Raw genomic sequence first — 10,602 nt, 5'->3', positions numbered from 1 at the left:
ATATGTGGTGCTAGAAAAGGGAATTCACCATATCGACTACAATGCAGACTGCAGTCCAGATGAACAAGAAATATCTGTAAACTACTTACACCACAGGCTGCAGTGCAGCAATTTAGCAGCTATATTAACCTTAAATGCCTCATGCTTGGCTCTCTCTCCATCACATAATATCCCTACTGTGTTTTACCTGTAGTCAAATTCCAGTTACAGTTTTCCTAATGAAGTAAAAGTGTAACTGAAACGAGTAACCAAGTCAACCTGAGACTGATTCTCAGATGAATTTGCTGCTGCTTAAGCCTGTGGTCTTCCTAAACCCCCTTTTAAACGAACCCCCGAACCACAGACCAGATCAAGCGAGAGCACTTAAGTCTCACGATGTACTACTGAGGGATGCAAAACACGGAGTAAGAGAAAACACTGAAACATGACAAAGGGAGCGGCGTTTGCCTGGGGTCCGCCCCCGAATCTGTGAGCCTTGCTTGTAGATTTGCTATTCAAAGGCAGCACGTTGTTTTCTGATAAGAGATAAATAACCTCCCTGATCTTTGCCCTTATCAAGCAACTGATCGACTGCTGATGAGGTAAAGGGCAGAGAGAGAGATTTTCGACATGCAGTCCAGCAAGTTGAGCTTGTTTCTGCCTCTGGCAAACTGCAGGTCTCCCATGGCAACAGGTTTTCTGGCCACTGTAGTCCCAGGAGGCTGTGAAGATGCTGTTGTTTCTTTTGTTGGTGATTTTGTTTGTGTTATGTTTTTTTTTTGTTTTTTTTCGTCTGTTTGTTTTGTTTTTTTTTACAATCAGAGTACACTGAATTTTTGTCTTAATGCACTGTGAAGCGAGGGAGTGGTCCTCCCGGGCCTATGAGGTCAGGGATTTGTGCTGTAGATGGCATCATGATCGGATGGTTTTTGTATGGCAGGGATAAAAAAAAAAAAAATACAAAAAAAATAATAATACACATATATGAAATATATGTAGAATGCATATGAAGAACTTCGTCAGAAATGCACGTCATATCTGAAGATTGAAGGAGGAGGAAGAGACTAGGTCAATGACGAGGATCAATTCATTGAGGTCAAGGGTTGAGATCAACTAGATTTTACTCACCTGTTGTGTTTTGTAATCAGAGGGCGGGATGTGGGGGGAGGTGTCCACCACCACAGTAAATAGACTGGAACACATTTCTAAATTCACTTTTCTATCACAGCTGTGTCTTCTTCATGAATTCTAAAGTATTGCACATCCGATGGGCAAATCCCTGGACACGTAATATTTAAAAAAAGTCCATCAGGAGTTGAAAGTGTGACGGAATGTAAAATGCCAAAAGGAAAAAAATTAAGGAGGTGGGGGTGTATTCGATTTAACCATCCAATCGGCCTGGTGACGGGAGGGGACTCCTGTAAGATTAGAGAAGAAAAACAAACAAAGCTTTTTGATTCTTTCGAAACCAATCCGACTCAAAACAATCCTCCACTGTGCTATCAAATGTGTCTCTCTGTTGGAGCGCCAGTGAGGGTTTCTCTCCATCGCTTGGTAAGGAGGCTTCTTTACTCCCATCTAACACCATCCACACTCTCCTCACCCCCCTCCTCACACCCGTCCTCAGTCCTCCAGTGCACTCCCATCCTGACACACCCTCCTCCTACCACATCGCTCCATGGGTGACTATGTCTGGTGTGTTTTTTAACGATCAATGCATGTCTGCTGCTTGCCCTGGCAAACACCACGGATGGAGTCTCTCTCGTCTTTGCCTCCTCGGGGCGGCTGAGGCCGTCAGAAGAGACGACCACACCTGCAGAGGAAGTGTTAGTTGTTGAGGCCGACGGAGCACAGTGCACAAACACTCTTACATACAGTATGTGTAGTTTGGATCAGTATGTTTTTTTCTTCATGACACTGAGAAGTGGTCCATCTAGAACTCGCTGCACAAACACAACAAACACACACACACACACACACTCGCTTATCTTTAGGGAAGATTGTGTCATTGATGGGGTTTGACTTGATTTGAGGCAGCGAGTTTTTGATCCACTGTAGACCTGTACTGTGCTGCACTGAAGCATGTGGTTTTATTTTTCACGTGCAGGGTCAGTCAGGTGGATCACTGCTTGATTTGTTATGTTTGTAATGGCAAAGAAATGCTGATTGCAGCTTTGGATTGAACGCGTTTGGGCTTCAAACAGTTTGTCAGACAGTTTGGAGACTTGAATTTGCCAGCAATGTCAGGGATTTAATAATAATGGTTCTGTTATCAAAGTTTTAAAAGTTTTAATTTACAGTCTCTGTAAGAATACAAAGCTGCTTTGTATTCTGTGACGAGTCGGTGGTGGGTGTAGATTATTTAGTCTGGAGTCAAATCTGTGTTATCCTGGGTGCAGCAGCACAGTACATTTACAATGGGGGAATCAAACTTGCACTGCAGTTCCTGATTTAGGTGCCATTTTCTTTCTTTAATTCACAGTCGACAGGTTAATTTTTCATCTCATCAGTTAAATCTTCAGTTTGTCTTTTACACGGCGGCCAATCTCTTGAGTTCTCTGTATTTTAGGTGACGGAGATAAAAATGTGACGATTACTGGAAGCAATACATGTAGTGGCATGTCGTCTTGTCCTGTCCTTTATCCTCAGTCTGTTGTAGGAGCTTTTTGGATTTACCTGTAGATAATGAATAGGTTTACACGAGTAAGAATCTTCTTTTTTTTCATTTGTGGAATATGCTGCTATTTAATAATAACTGATGTACTAAAAATACCGAGTTAAAACATATCGAAATCTGTCCTTTTAGCTGGAGAGGCTATTCTCGAGTGGCCGTGTGATACACGCTCTGTTATAAGCTTGTCATAAGTTAATAATAGTGTCATTCTAACCTGACGTTAAACATGTGCCAAAATAGGTCTTTACAGAATGAAACCTGTAAATGTGTTGATTTAAATCAAGTTAGATAAGAGGAGACATACTTTTATATTAAGAAAATGTGAAAAGTGCCAAAAGAACCATATTTATAATTCACATAGGAGGGGATTAGTCCCTGTGAGCGTTTTTAAACACTGCATAGACTAACACAGTAACACAGTGTGTGTAAGCCCAACAACCACGTTAGCCAAGTGTTAGCCAGTTCTCTGGGAACTACCCTTCCCAGAATGCAACAGCACTATGACTCTGGGGCTAGACTAATCAATATAGCGGTAGTTTAGCATAATTATGCTAAGGAGAGAAAAAAAATGTGACTAGATAGCATTCTTAACTACAGCCTTTTATAGTTACAATGAAAATGTATTTTGTGGAAATAGATGTTATCTTTTTTGCACGTCTATATTGCATGATATCAAAAGTGAAGCGTGGACATTAAAAAAAAAAATGGGGAAAAAATTGAAGAAAAAAAAAGTGACAAAAAAAAGAAAAAACCATTAGGCCGTGTGTGTCGTTCATTTTCCGGAGACAAATCCTTGCATGCCGATAGAGCATTTTGATATTTGTTTTACATGCGTTCAAATGTTAGCTGTTTTTTCAACGAGCTTACATTGAGTCCTGATCCGCGGGCCACAGGTGAACAAAATGTCCCATTTACTTTCTGTCGTTGCGTTGTCTTTAAGCCGTCCTCCGAGGGGAACGCGAACAAAAACTCCCAAACAAACCTAAGACTATTTTGCTACTTGCTGAGCGAGCTTGTACTTAAACGTCCTCACTTGTGAACTAACTTTGGAAAGAAAAGAGAAACAAAAAAGAAGTCAGGAGATTGTCCATGAATGTACTCACCTCTGCAAAGGTCTGCATATCACTCCTCTGACCATTGACGTGCAGTAGAGGCTCATGTGTGTTTCTGTGTGTTTTTCTACTCTAACATTACTAACCCTCAACGCGCTGTCAGACTCAGTATAACGCTGTTGTTTGTCCTTTTACCCGTCCCCGTCCCCGTCCCCCCCCCCCACACTCTGAGCTCTGGCTTGTCTTGTCACTTATATGCACCTTACTGACCTCAGATACAACATGGAGCATCTCCCAGTGTCTCTCACTGGGTTGGGAGAAATTAGATCACCCCCTCCCTCATCGACAAAAGAAAACCCCCCTTTCTTTTTCTTTTTCTTTTTTTTAAACAACGCAGTCACGCCAGCGTGTGTCTGCTGTCCCCGGCGTCCCTCGGGTGCCTCAAATTTAGGACAGATTGTGTTGTCACTCCGAGACTATGAAGAGAAACAACACTAAACGTTGCCAGTGTGTTTCTGGAAAATCTCTTCGTTTCCACTTCGAGATGAATTAGACTTTTTATTGGTTTCATTGTCAAAAACAACAACAAAAAAGGCCAAAGTCCACCCTCCTTTCTCCCCGCTCTCATTACCCATAATTACACCAAAAGGAACCAGATGATTTCCAGCGTGGTGTATGACAGATGTTGTCATGGTTAATAAACCACATCCTACAAAAAAAGAATCATTTTAAATGTAAAAAGGTTCTCTTGGAGACATGTTTGCACTAAACCCTCTGCTGTTGCTGTGCATGGCAGGCCGAGCTGAGGTGGGGGTCAGTGTGCGAGACTACTGTAGATGTGGGTGTATTTTGGATGTGCATGCTCCCCTCTCTCCCTCTCTCTGAGTTCGTCTGCTTCAGGGCCGGCTCCGTGCTCGTGGTGTCTGTGTTGCAGCGTTTTTATGCGTTTTTTGTTTTGTTTTGTTTTTTTGGAATTTTGTTTATGGTTTGTATTTTAAATTCTGATGCGTAGAGGAATGCAGATTTTAACCCCCACCTGCTCGCCAGGTGACCTCATTGCTTCTCAGTGGGTGTGTGGCTCCTCGACATTGTGCTCAGATGTTGTCTTCTGCCTCACCCCCAAACCACAAACCACAAACCCACTTTCACCCACACCCACCACTGACCCTCCCACCTCTTCAAACACTCTCTGAGACATATTATGGGACCCCCACTTCTTCTCCACTTTTCCACCACACCCCCCTCCCTCCCCTGACTCGGGCCCCATCGAAGCACCAGCAACTGTAGACTGCATTTGTCATATCACTGTTTTTCTGTTCCTTCTTCTCGTTCTCTGTTGTTGTTTTTTTCCTGGTTTTTGATTTGTACTGTATGCTCTGTCTAACCTAGACCAGTTTTAACAAAATGCCATTTCTGTGTGTAGCCTGTTTACCCTCTCTCTCTCTCTCTCTCTCTCTCTCTCTCTCTCTCTCTCACACACACACACACACACACACACAAACACACTCTTCCATGCCCTCTTTTTTGCACTTTCACTGCCCACTTCTCCTCCTCTCCCAAACATACACACCTTCCTCCTCTGCCTCCCACAAGCCTCTTCTCTCTCTCGAGTGCCAAAATAGAACAGAGAGGAAAAAAAAAAAAGACAACAACTACCATTCCAAGCGTTTCTTTGAGTTGTTCTTGTGTGTCGGACATCCATCCTGGAAGCACCCATGAAGCCAGCATGCTCCGCCCTCATAACATGATGTCGCTCATGACGCCTCAACTGAACAGCACCTTGCCCCCCACCACCACCACCTCCTCCTCCTCCTCCTCCTCACCACCCCCCACAGAGCTAAACCCGACAAGGATTAACCCCTCTGCAGGTTGGCTACCTACCTACTGTCCTGCTCTCAACCTAAAACAGCCCTACCGCTCATGCCAGCTGCTTTCCTAATTCTGTCATCTCTTCAGCCTGTGGGACTTCATTGATTGTGTGCCATAGTGTTGGGGGCACCTTTCACTCTTTTCACCCCCGACCCCCTTCCTCACCTTTTCTCTCTCTTTACCCTTTCTCTCCCTCCCTCTCTCTCGCTCTTGCTCCATTTGATTTTTCTCAATGGGAAAGATTCAAAAACTCCATTTTCTAATGATGATTTTTTTTTCTTTTTCTTTTTTTTGTTATCGTTAAACATCCAAACCACGCACGCCGACACACGCGCCGCCCCGGTGCGGTGGTGTGGGGAGTGTTTACGCACCGTCAGCTGCGCAGCCATCCTCTGTCTTCTTGAACTTTTTTGAACTTTCACCCCTCCCTCATGAACTTTATTGACCTTCTTCCTCCTCCTACCCCCCTTCTGTGTTCATCCAACTGTTTGGACAATAACTCTTCATTCCATCCCAAAACCTCTCTGAGACTGTGCAATGCTAGCTGATATGATTGGATTTTTTTGTTTGTTTGTTTGTTGCTCATCATTGGGGACAATTCTCTGAGATATAAGTTTAAAAAAAAAAAAAAACTAAATAAATAACAACAAAAAAAACATGAAAGGAAGAAAAAAAGTCCAAAAAAAGAAATGCAGACAAACAAAAAAAAGAAAAAAAAACACTAAACAAACTGTTTCACCACAATTTCATTTCTTTTCTCTCTCATTGTAAATATTTTTGTCAGATTTTTGCTGAGCTGTAAAGAGAGAAGTGTTGAGCAGAACGGGGCCGGCAGCATAAAGAGGAACAAGTGGACGCAGTAGACGATCATTACACTTTTCATCTCTGTATTCGATAGTTAGGTCTGCCTGTATAATCGGCTATGCTAGTTCTACTGTGTTAATCTGTGCTGTTGTTATTAGTGTTGATTTACCTACTGTATTCGCTGTTTAGCTTCCATGTTGGTTAGCAAGCTCTTTAGATAACTGTACTAACCTTGAGACGTAGTCTGAGCCGTTCTCAACAGAGGCTTGTTTTTGTACATTTGTTGATGTTTTTTCGAAAAACAGTGAGTCGTAGTGGCGCTAGTATCTTTTATCATCAAGCCATAGTTATTGCAAATGCTTGGTCGTGTTATAGACATATCATCGTGGAAGAGAAAAAAAAAACGGCTCGGCTCCAGGTTGGAGGAACGAAAAAAAACAAACCCCAGGGAGGTGGACAGAGGAAAATGGAAATAAAAAAATAAAAAAGGAACGTAAGCTCCTCCCGGGCGACAAAACGAGGAAGCTGAGCTGCTAACTTTTGTGCAATACAGTCCTAGTTTACATAAAATAGAAGAATAGTTTAGGGATGAAGAATCTCTGCAGGTGCCACTCAGCCATTGTGCTGCCTGCAGAACCAAACGTGTGCATATCTCCATATATCGCCTCGGACATCAGAGACAAGTTGAAAGTATTACAAGTGACGACGTGAGGTCAAAACGCCACCATTTCATCGCATCGCTCCGAGCTCCACTCTTGATTTATGCTGCCTGCCCCATTGCCCTGGAAACACCACATGAGCTATTTATTTCTCAGACTATTATTATTATTATACTATTAATAAATAACAACGCAACAAGAAAAAGGGAACGACTGGAAAAAGGTGAATTAATATTATTATTATTGTTTTGTTTTTACTTTTTATTTTTTAGTATTTTAGTGGTTGCTTTTAACAACATTCATTAACTGACTTAAAGAGTATTCAATATTTAATGTAATTGTAGCATTGTGTTTGTAAAGAGAAAAAAAATCCTAGTGAGTTGTGTTTCTTGACTTGTGGATTACCAGTGAAGTGGGCAATCTAGTGCTAATATATATGAGGTCTTTTTTTAAGGATTCTTATTTTGCGACAGCAACAGCAGTCATTATAAATGTTCATTTTAGCATCACCTGTCTTCCGTTGTCTTATTCTTCACCTTCCACCACACTCTGCATCATCACAGTAACACATCGCAAGTCTGAGGGTGGGCAAGTGTGTGTGTGTGTGTGTGTGTTCGTGTTGAATGCAGGTTTGTGGAAAATAATTTAAACAAAAGTGTGTTTGTCTCGTGTGAGTGAGTTTACACAAATGTGTTTTTCTATGTGTCTATGCAAAAAAAAAAAAAAGGAAATGTCTGTGTCTGTCTTTTTCTGTGAATGAATGATTGTCTGCTTTTACGTGTGTGTGTATGTGTGTGCGCGTGTGTGTGTGTGTTGGCTGGGGTCTCGGGGTGGGTGTTTTGTCCAGTGTTCACCAAAAGCTAAAACCTGTCAGGCTTCCATACTTCCCAATGGAACCTCCTGACGTTATAGCTGCAAACCCTCATCATGTGATCTGACTCAACTCGACTGTCCATAACCCCTTCAGTCACCTGACCAACCAAATCAACCAATCACTGTCCACCACTACCGCCTACCCTGCGCCATCCTTTTGCTGCACACCACGTCAGCCCCATGTGATGTTCTCCATCGATAACATACTACTGTCACGATCTACTGTTACATGCTGACAGCTCTGGGGTTTAATCTGCATCTGGAGTGGACGTTCAAGTGTTTGAACTTGAGGTGCGCTTGATTTGTTCGACTAACACGTGGTGCTTTCCACCATTTGGATTGTTTTTAAAAATACATCCTAAATCTTTCTCCTAAAATGCGAAGAAAAACGAGAATACCTCAAGTTTTTTTGTTTTTTCTACATTTTCAAGGATCAGTTCATCCTGAAATGTTTGTTGCAGTAAAGATCAGTAGCATTTCTCACAGGTTTTCTTGGGACCAACTTTCTTATAAGCCAAAAACTTTGCATTGGATTGTAATCAACAAATACCACCCGCCTGAGTTGTGAAATATTTCGTTCAAAAATTGGATGAACTTACCCTTTAATCCAAACTTCACTTGAAATCCATTTTGAATCCAGTTATTTTAAACCCCAGAGCTGCATTTTACATTCTACTGTCCATACTAGTGTACGTGCTGCATACTACCTGACCAGGTCAGAATCCACCTTAACCTGTCTCCATGCCAACCACCGAGGAGCCTGTTGCACGGCAACCGGCTTCCGCCACCACCAACCAACAAAACCTACCAACCATCTTCCCTCGCTCACCGAGGCCACGCCCACCTGACTTTGATCGTTCCATAGAAGGAAGAGTGAGGATAGGAAGAAGGGATGACGAGTAAAAGAGATGTAGTTGTGACTCTCAGGGTGTCTTATATAGATCTACTGTTCAGTCTGTCCTCTAGTGTCCCACAGGTGTCCCGTTGCCCCTTAACTCAGCCCAAAGACCATCACGTCCTTCCACGATAAATTCCTTGTACAATCGATTGACCGCTGACCAATTCCCCTCGATCACTTGAGTGATAGCATCGATTGACCAGTTCTCTACACAGCCAGGTGAATGAAGCTAGGCACTGTAACTAATGTTTACAACCCAAATGAGACCAACAACGCTGTTGAAAGAATGTCTAGGACTTTTTTTTTTAAGAAACAAAAACAAAAAGGGAGAGAGAGAGAGAAAGAGACAAATCTCTGAAGAGTACTTATTTCTAAATGATGGAACTTTTCGCTTACTTTCTATGTGACATGAGGTAATGTAATTTTTTTCCAATCATTGCATGTGACTATTTTTGATTTGCAATGAAAAAAAAACTGTTAGAATGGATGGTACATTTGTGACGTCAGTGCAACGTTGAGACGCCGATGCTAGAAAAATCAATGTTGGTGTTCTCACAAAGTGTTTTCATGTCGTCGTGAGGAGTGCTTATGGACCAATGAATGCTAAATGTGTGACCATACAAAGCTGTAAAGGTTTTGTTTATTTGTACATGGTTATGGGTAAAATAAACCATTGAAGCAAAGTAACATCTTTAGTCTTCAGGAGTAAGCCCTCGCACGTTTGTCTGTAAAATAAAAAAAACAATCGGGTTGTTTCAAAGCTTTGGATAAGACGCTATAGAATCACTGTTGAGAGGTAAGTTTCTAAAAAGCATTTCAGGATCACGTTGCTATTATGTATGTTTCTGCAAACCAAACTTTGGTTATTTACAGACATGATCAGGTTTTAACCTCTTGTGGCACTTTGGTGTAAATGAATTTCCTGGTTATGAATGTGGTTTGGTGGTTAATATAAGCCTGAGCCACAGTGGATGTGTGTGCAGTGTGTCCTTGTGTCTTATTACATGATGTAAAAGCATTGTTAAGGAACTGAATGGATTCAGGGAGCAGAAATGCTTGAGTCATACAGAAAGTGTTAAAATAATATGTGTAGTTACCAGATATAGACCGTGAAACTGTGGTTAAAGGTCATTTTCAGTGAGAAAAAAAGGGGAGAATCTGAGTGTCTGGAAGAGCAGCAGAGCTCAGTGTGAGATCCACCTCAGACGCTAGTCTCACGTGACCCCTGTGGTCGCTCTAATGTGTGAACATGGATGATGAAACGAGAAGCAAGACGTTCCTTGATGCAGACACTGATCGTGTATCCATTGTGGCTCAGGCATTAGGGATAAAAGGCGCCTGGTTAGGGCCAGGAAAACACATAACAAAAATACACCAGGATGTCGTGTAAAAACATAGAGATGTTGATGTGACATGAGAAACAAATGCACAAATGCAACATTACCCATGGTTTGCAGAAAGGTAAAAATAGCAATGTTTTTCTGGTAGACCAGGCTGATTTTCCAAACCCAACATGGCACCTGGTAATGTGCTCCCACTCTGAGTTTTCTTTAGAGGGCTTGATTGATTCGGGTCACCTACCTTGTTAGAGAAGGTCAAGGGTTTAAGACGATGAGGGCGGGTTTGATCTTCTTTCACACATCACCGTTTTCCCTGTGACGGGCATCACAATCAAGAAGGGGTGGGGTTCAACCCTCTGGCATATCCATCTACCCACAACCTCCCCCTGTGCACCAGAGTCATCTGATCAACAAACACTTGCACGCCCGCATCCACCATAATTCCACAAACCAG

General features: G+C 42.3%; 1 long non-coding RNA gene across 1 annotated transcript; it reads left to right on the top strand.

Annotated features, from left to right (window-relative positions):
* The first annotated feature begins 7,806 nt into the window (after nt 1–7,806).
* On the top strand, nt 7,807–9,495 carry LOC122773891. Its single transcript, XR_006360925.1, has 2 exons — nt 7,807–8,313; nt 8,397–9,495. It is a non-coding gene; the product is annotated as an uncharacterized LOC122773891 (long non-coding RNA).
* The last annotated feature ends 1,107 nt before the right edge of the window (nt 9,496–10,602 follow it).

The sequence above is a fragment of the Solea senegalensis genome, linkage group LG8 (genome assembly GCF_019176455.1).
Source record: "Solea senegalensis isolate Sse05_10M linkage group LG8, IFAPA_SoseM_1, whole genome shotgun sequence".
Lineage (NCBI taxonomy): Eukaryota > Metazoa > Chordata > Actinopteri > Pleuronectiformes > Soleidae > Solea > Solea senegalensis.
The sequence above is the reverse complement of the archived record's forward strand: the minus strand, read 5'-3'. Positions and strand labels throughout refer to the sequence as shown.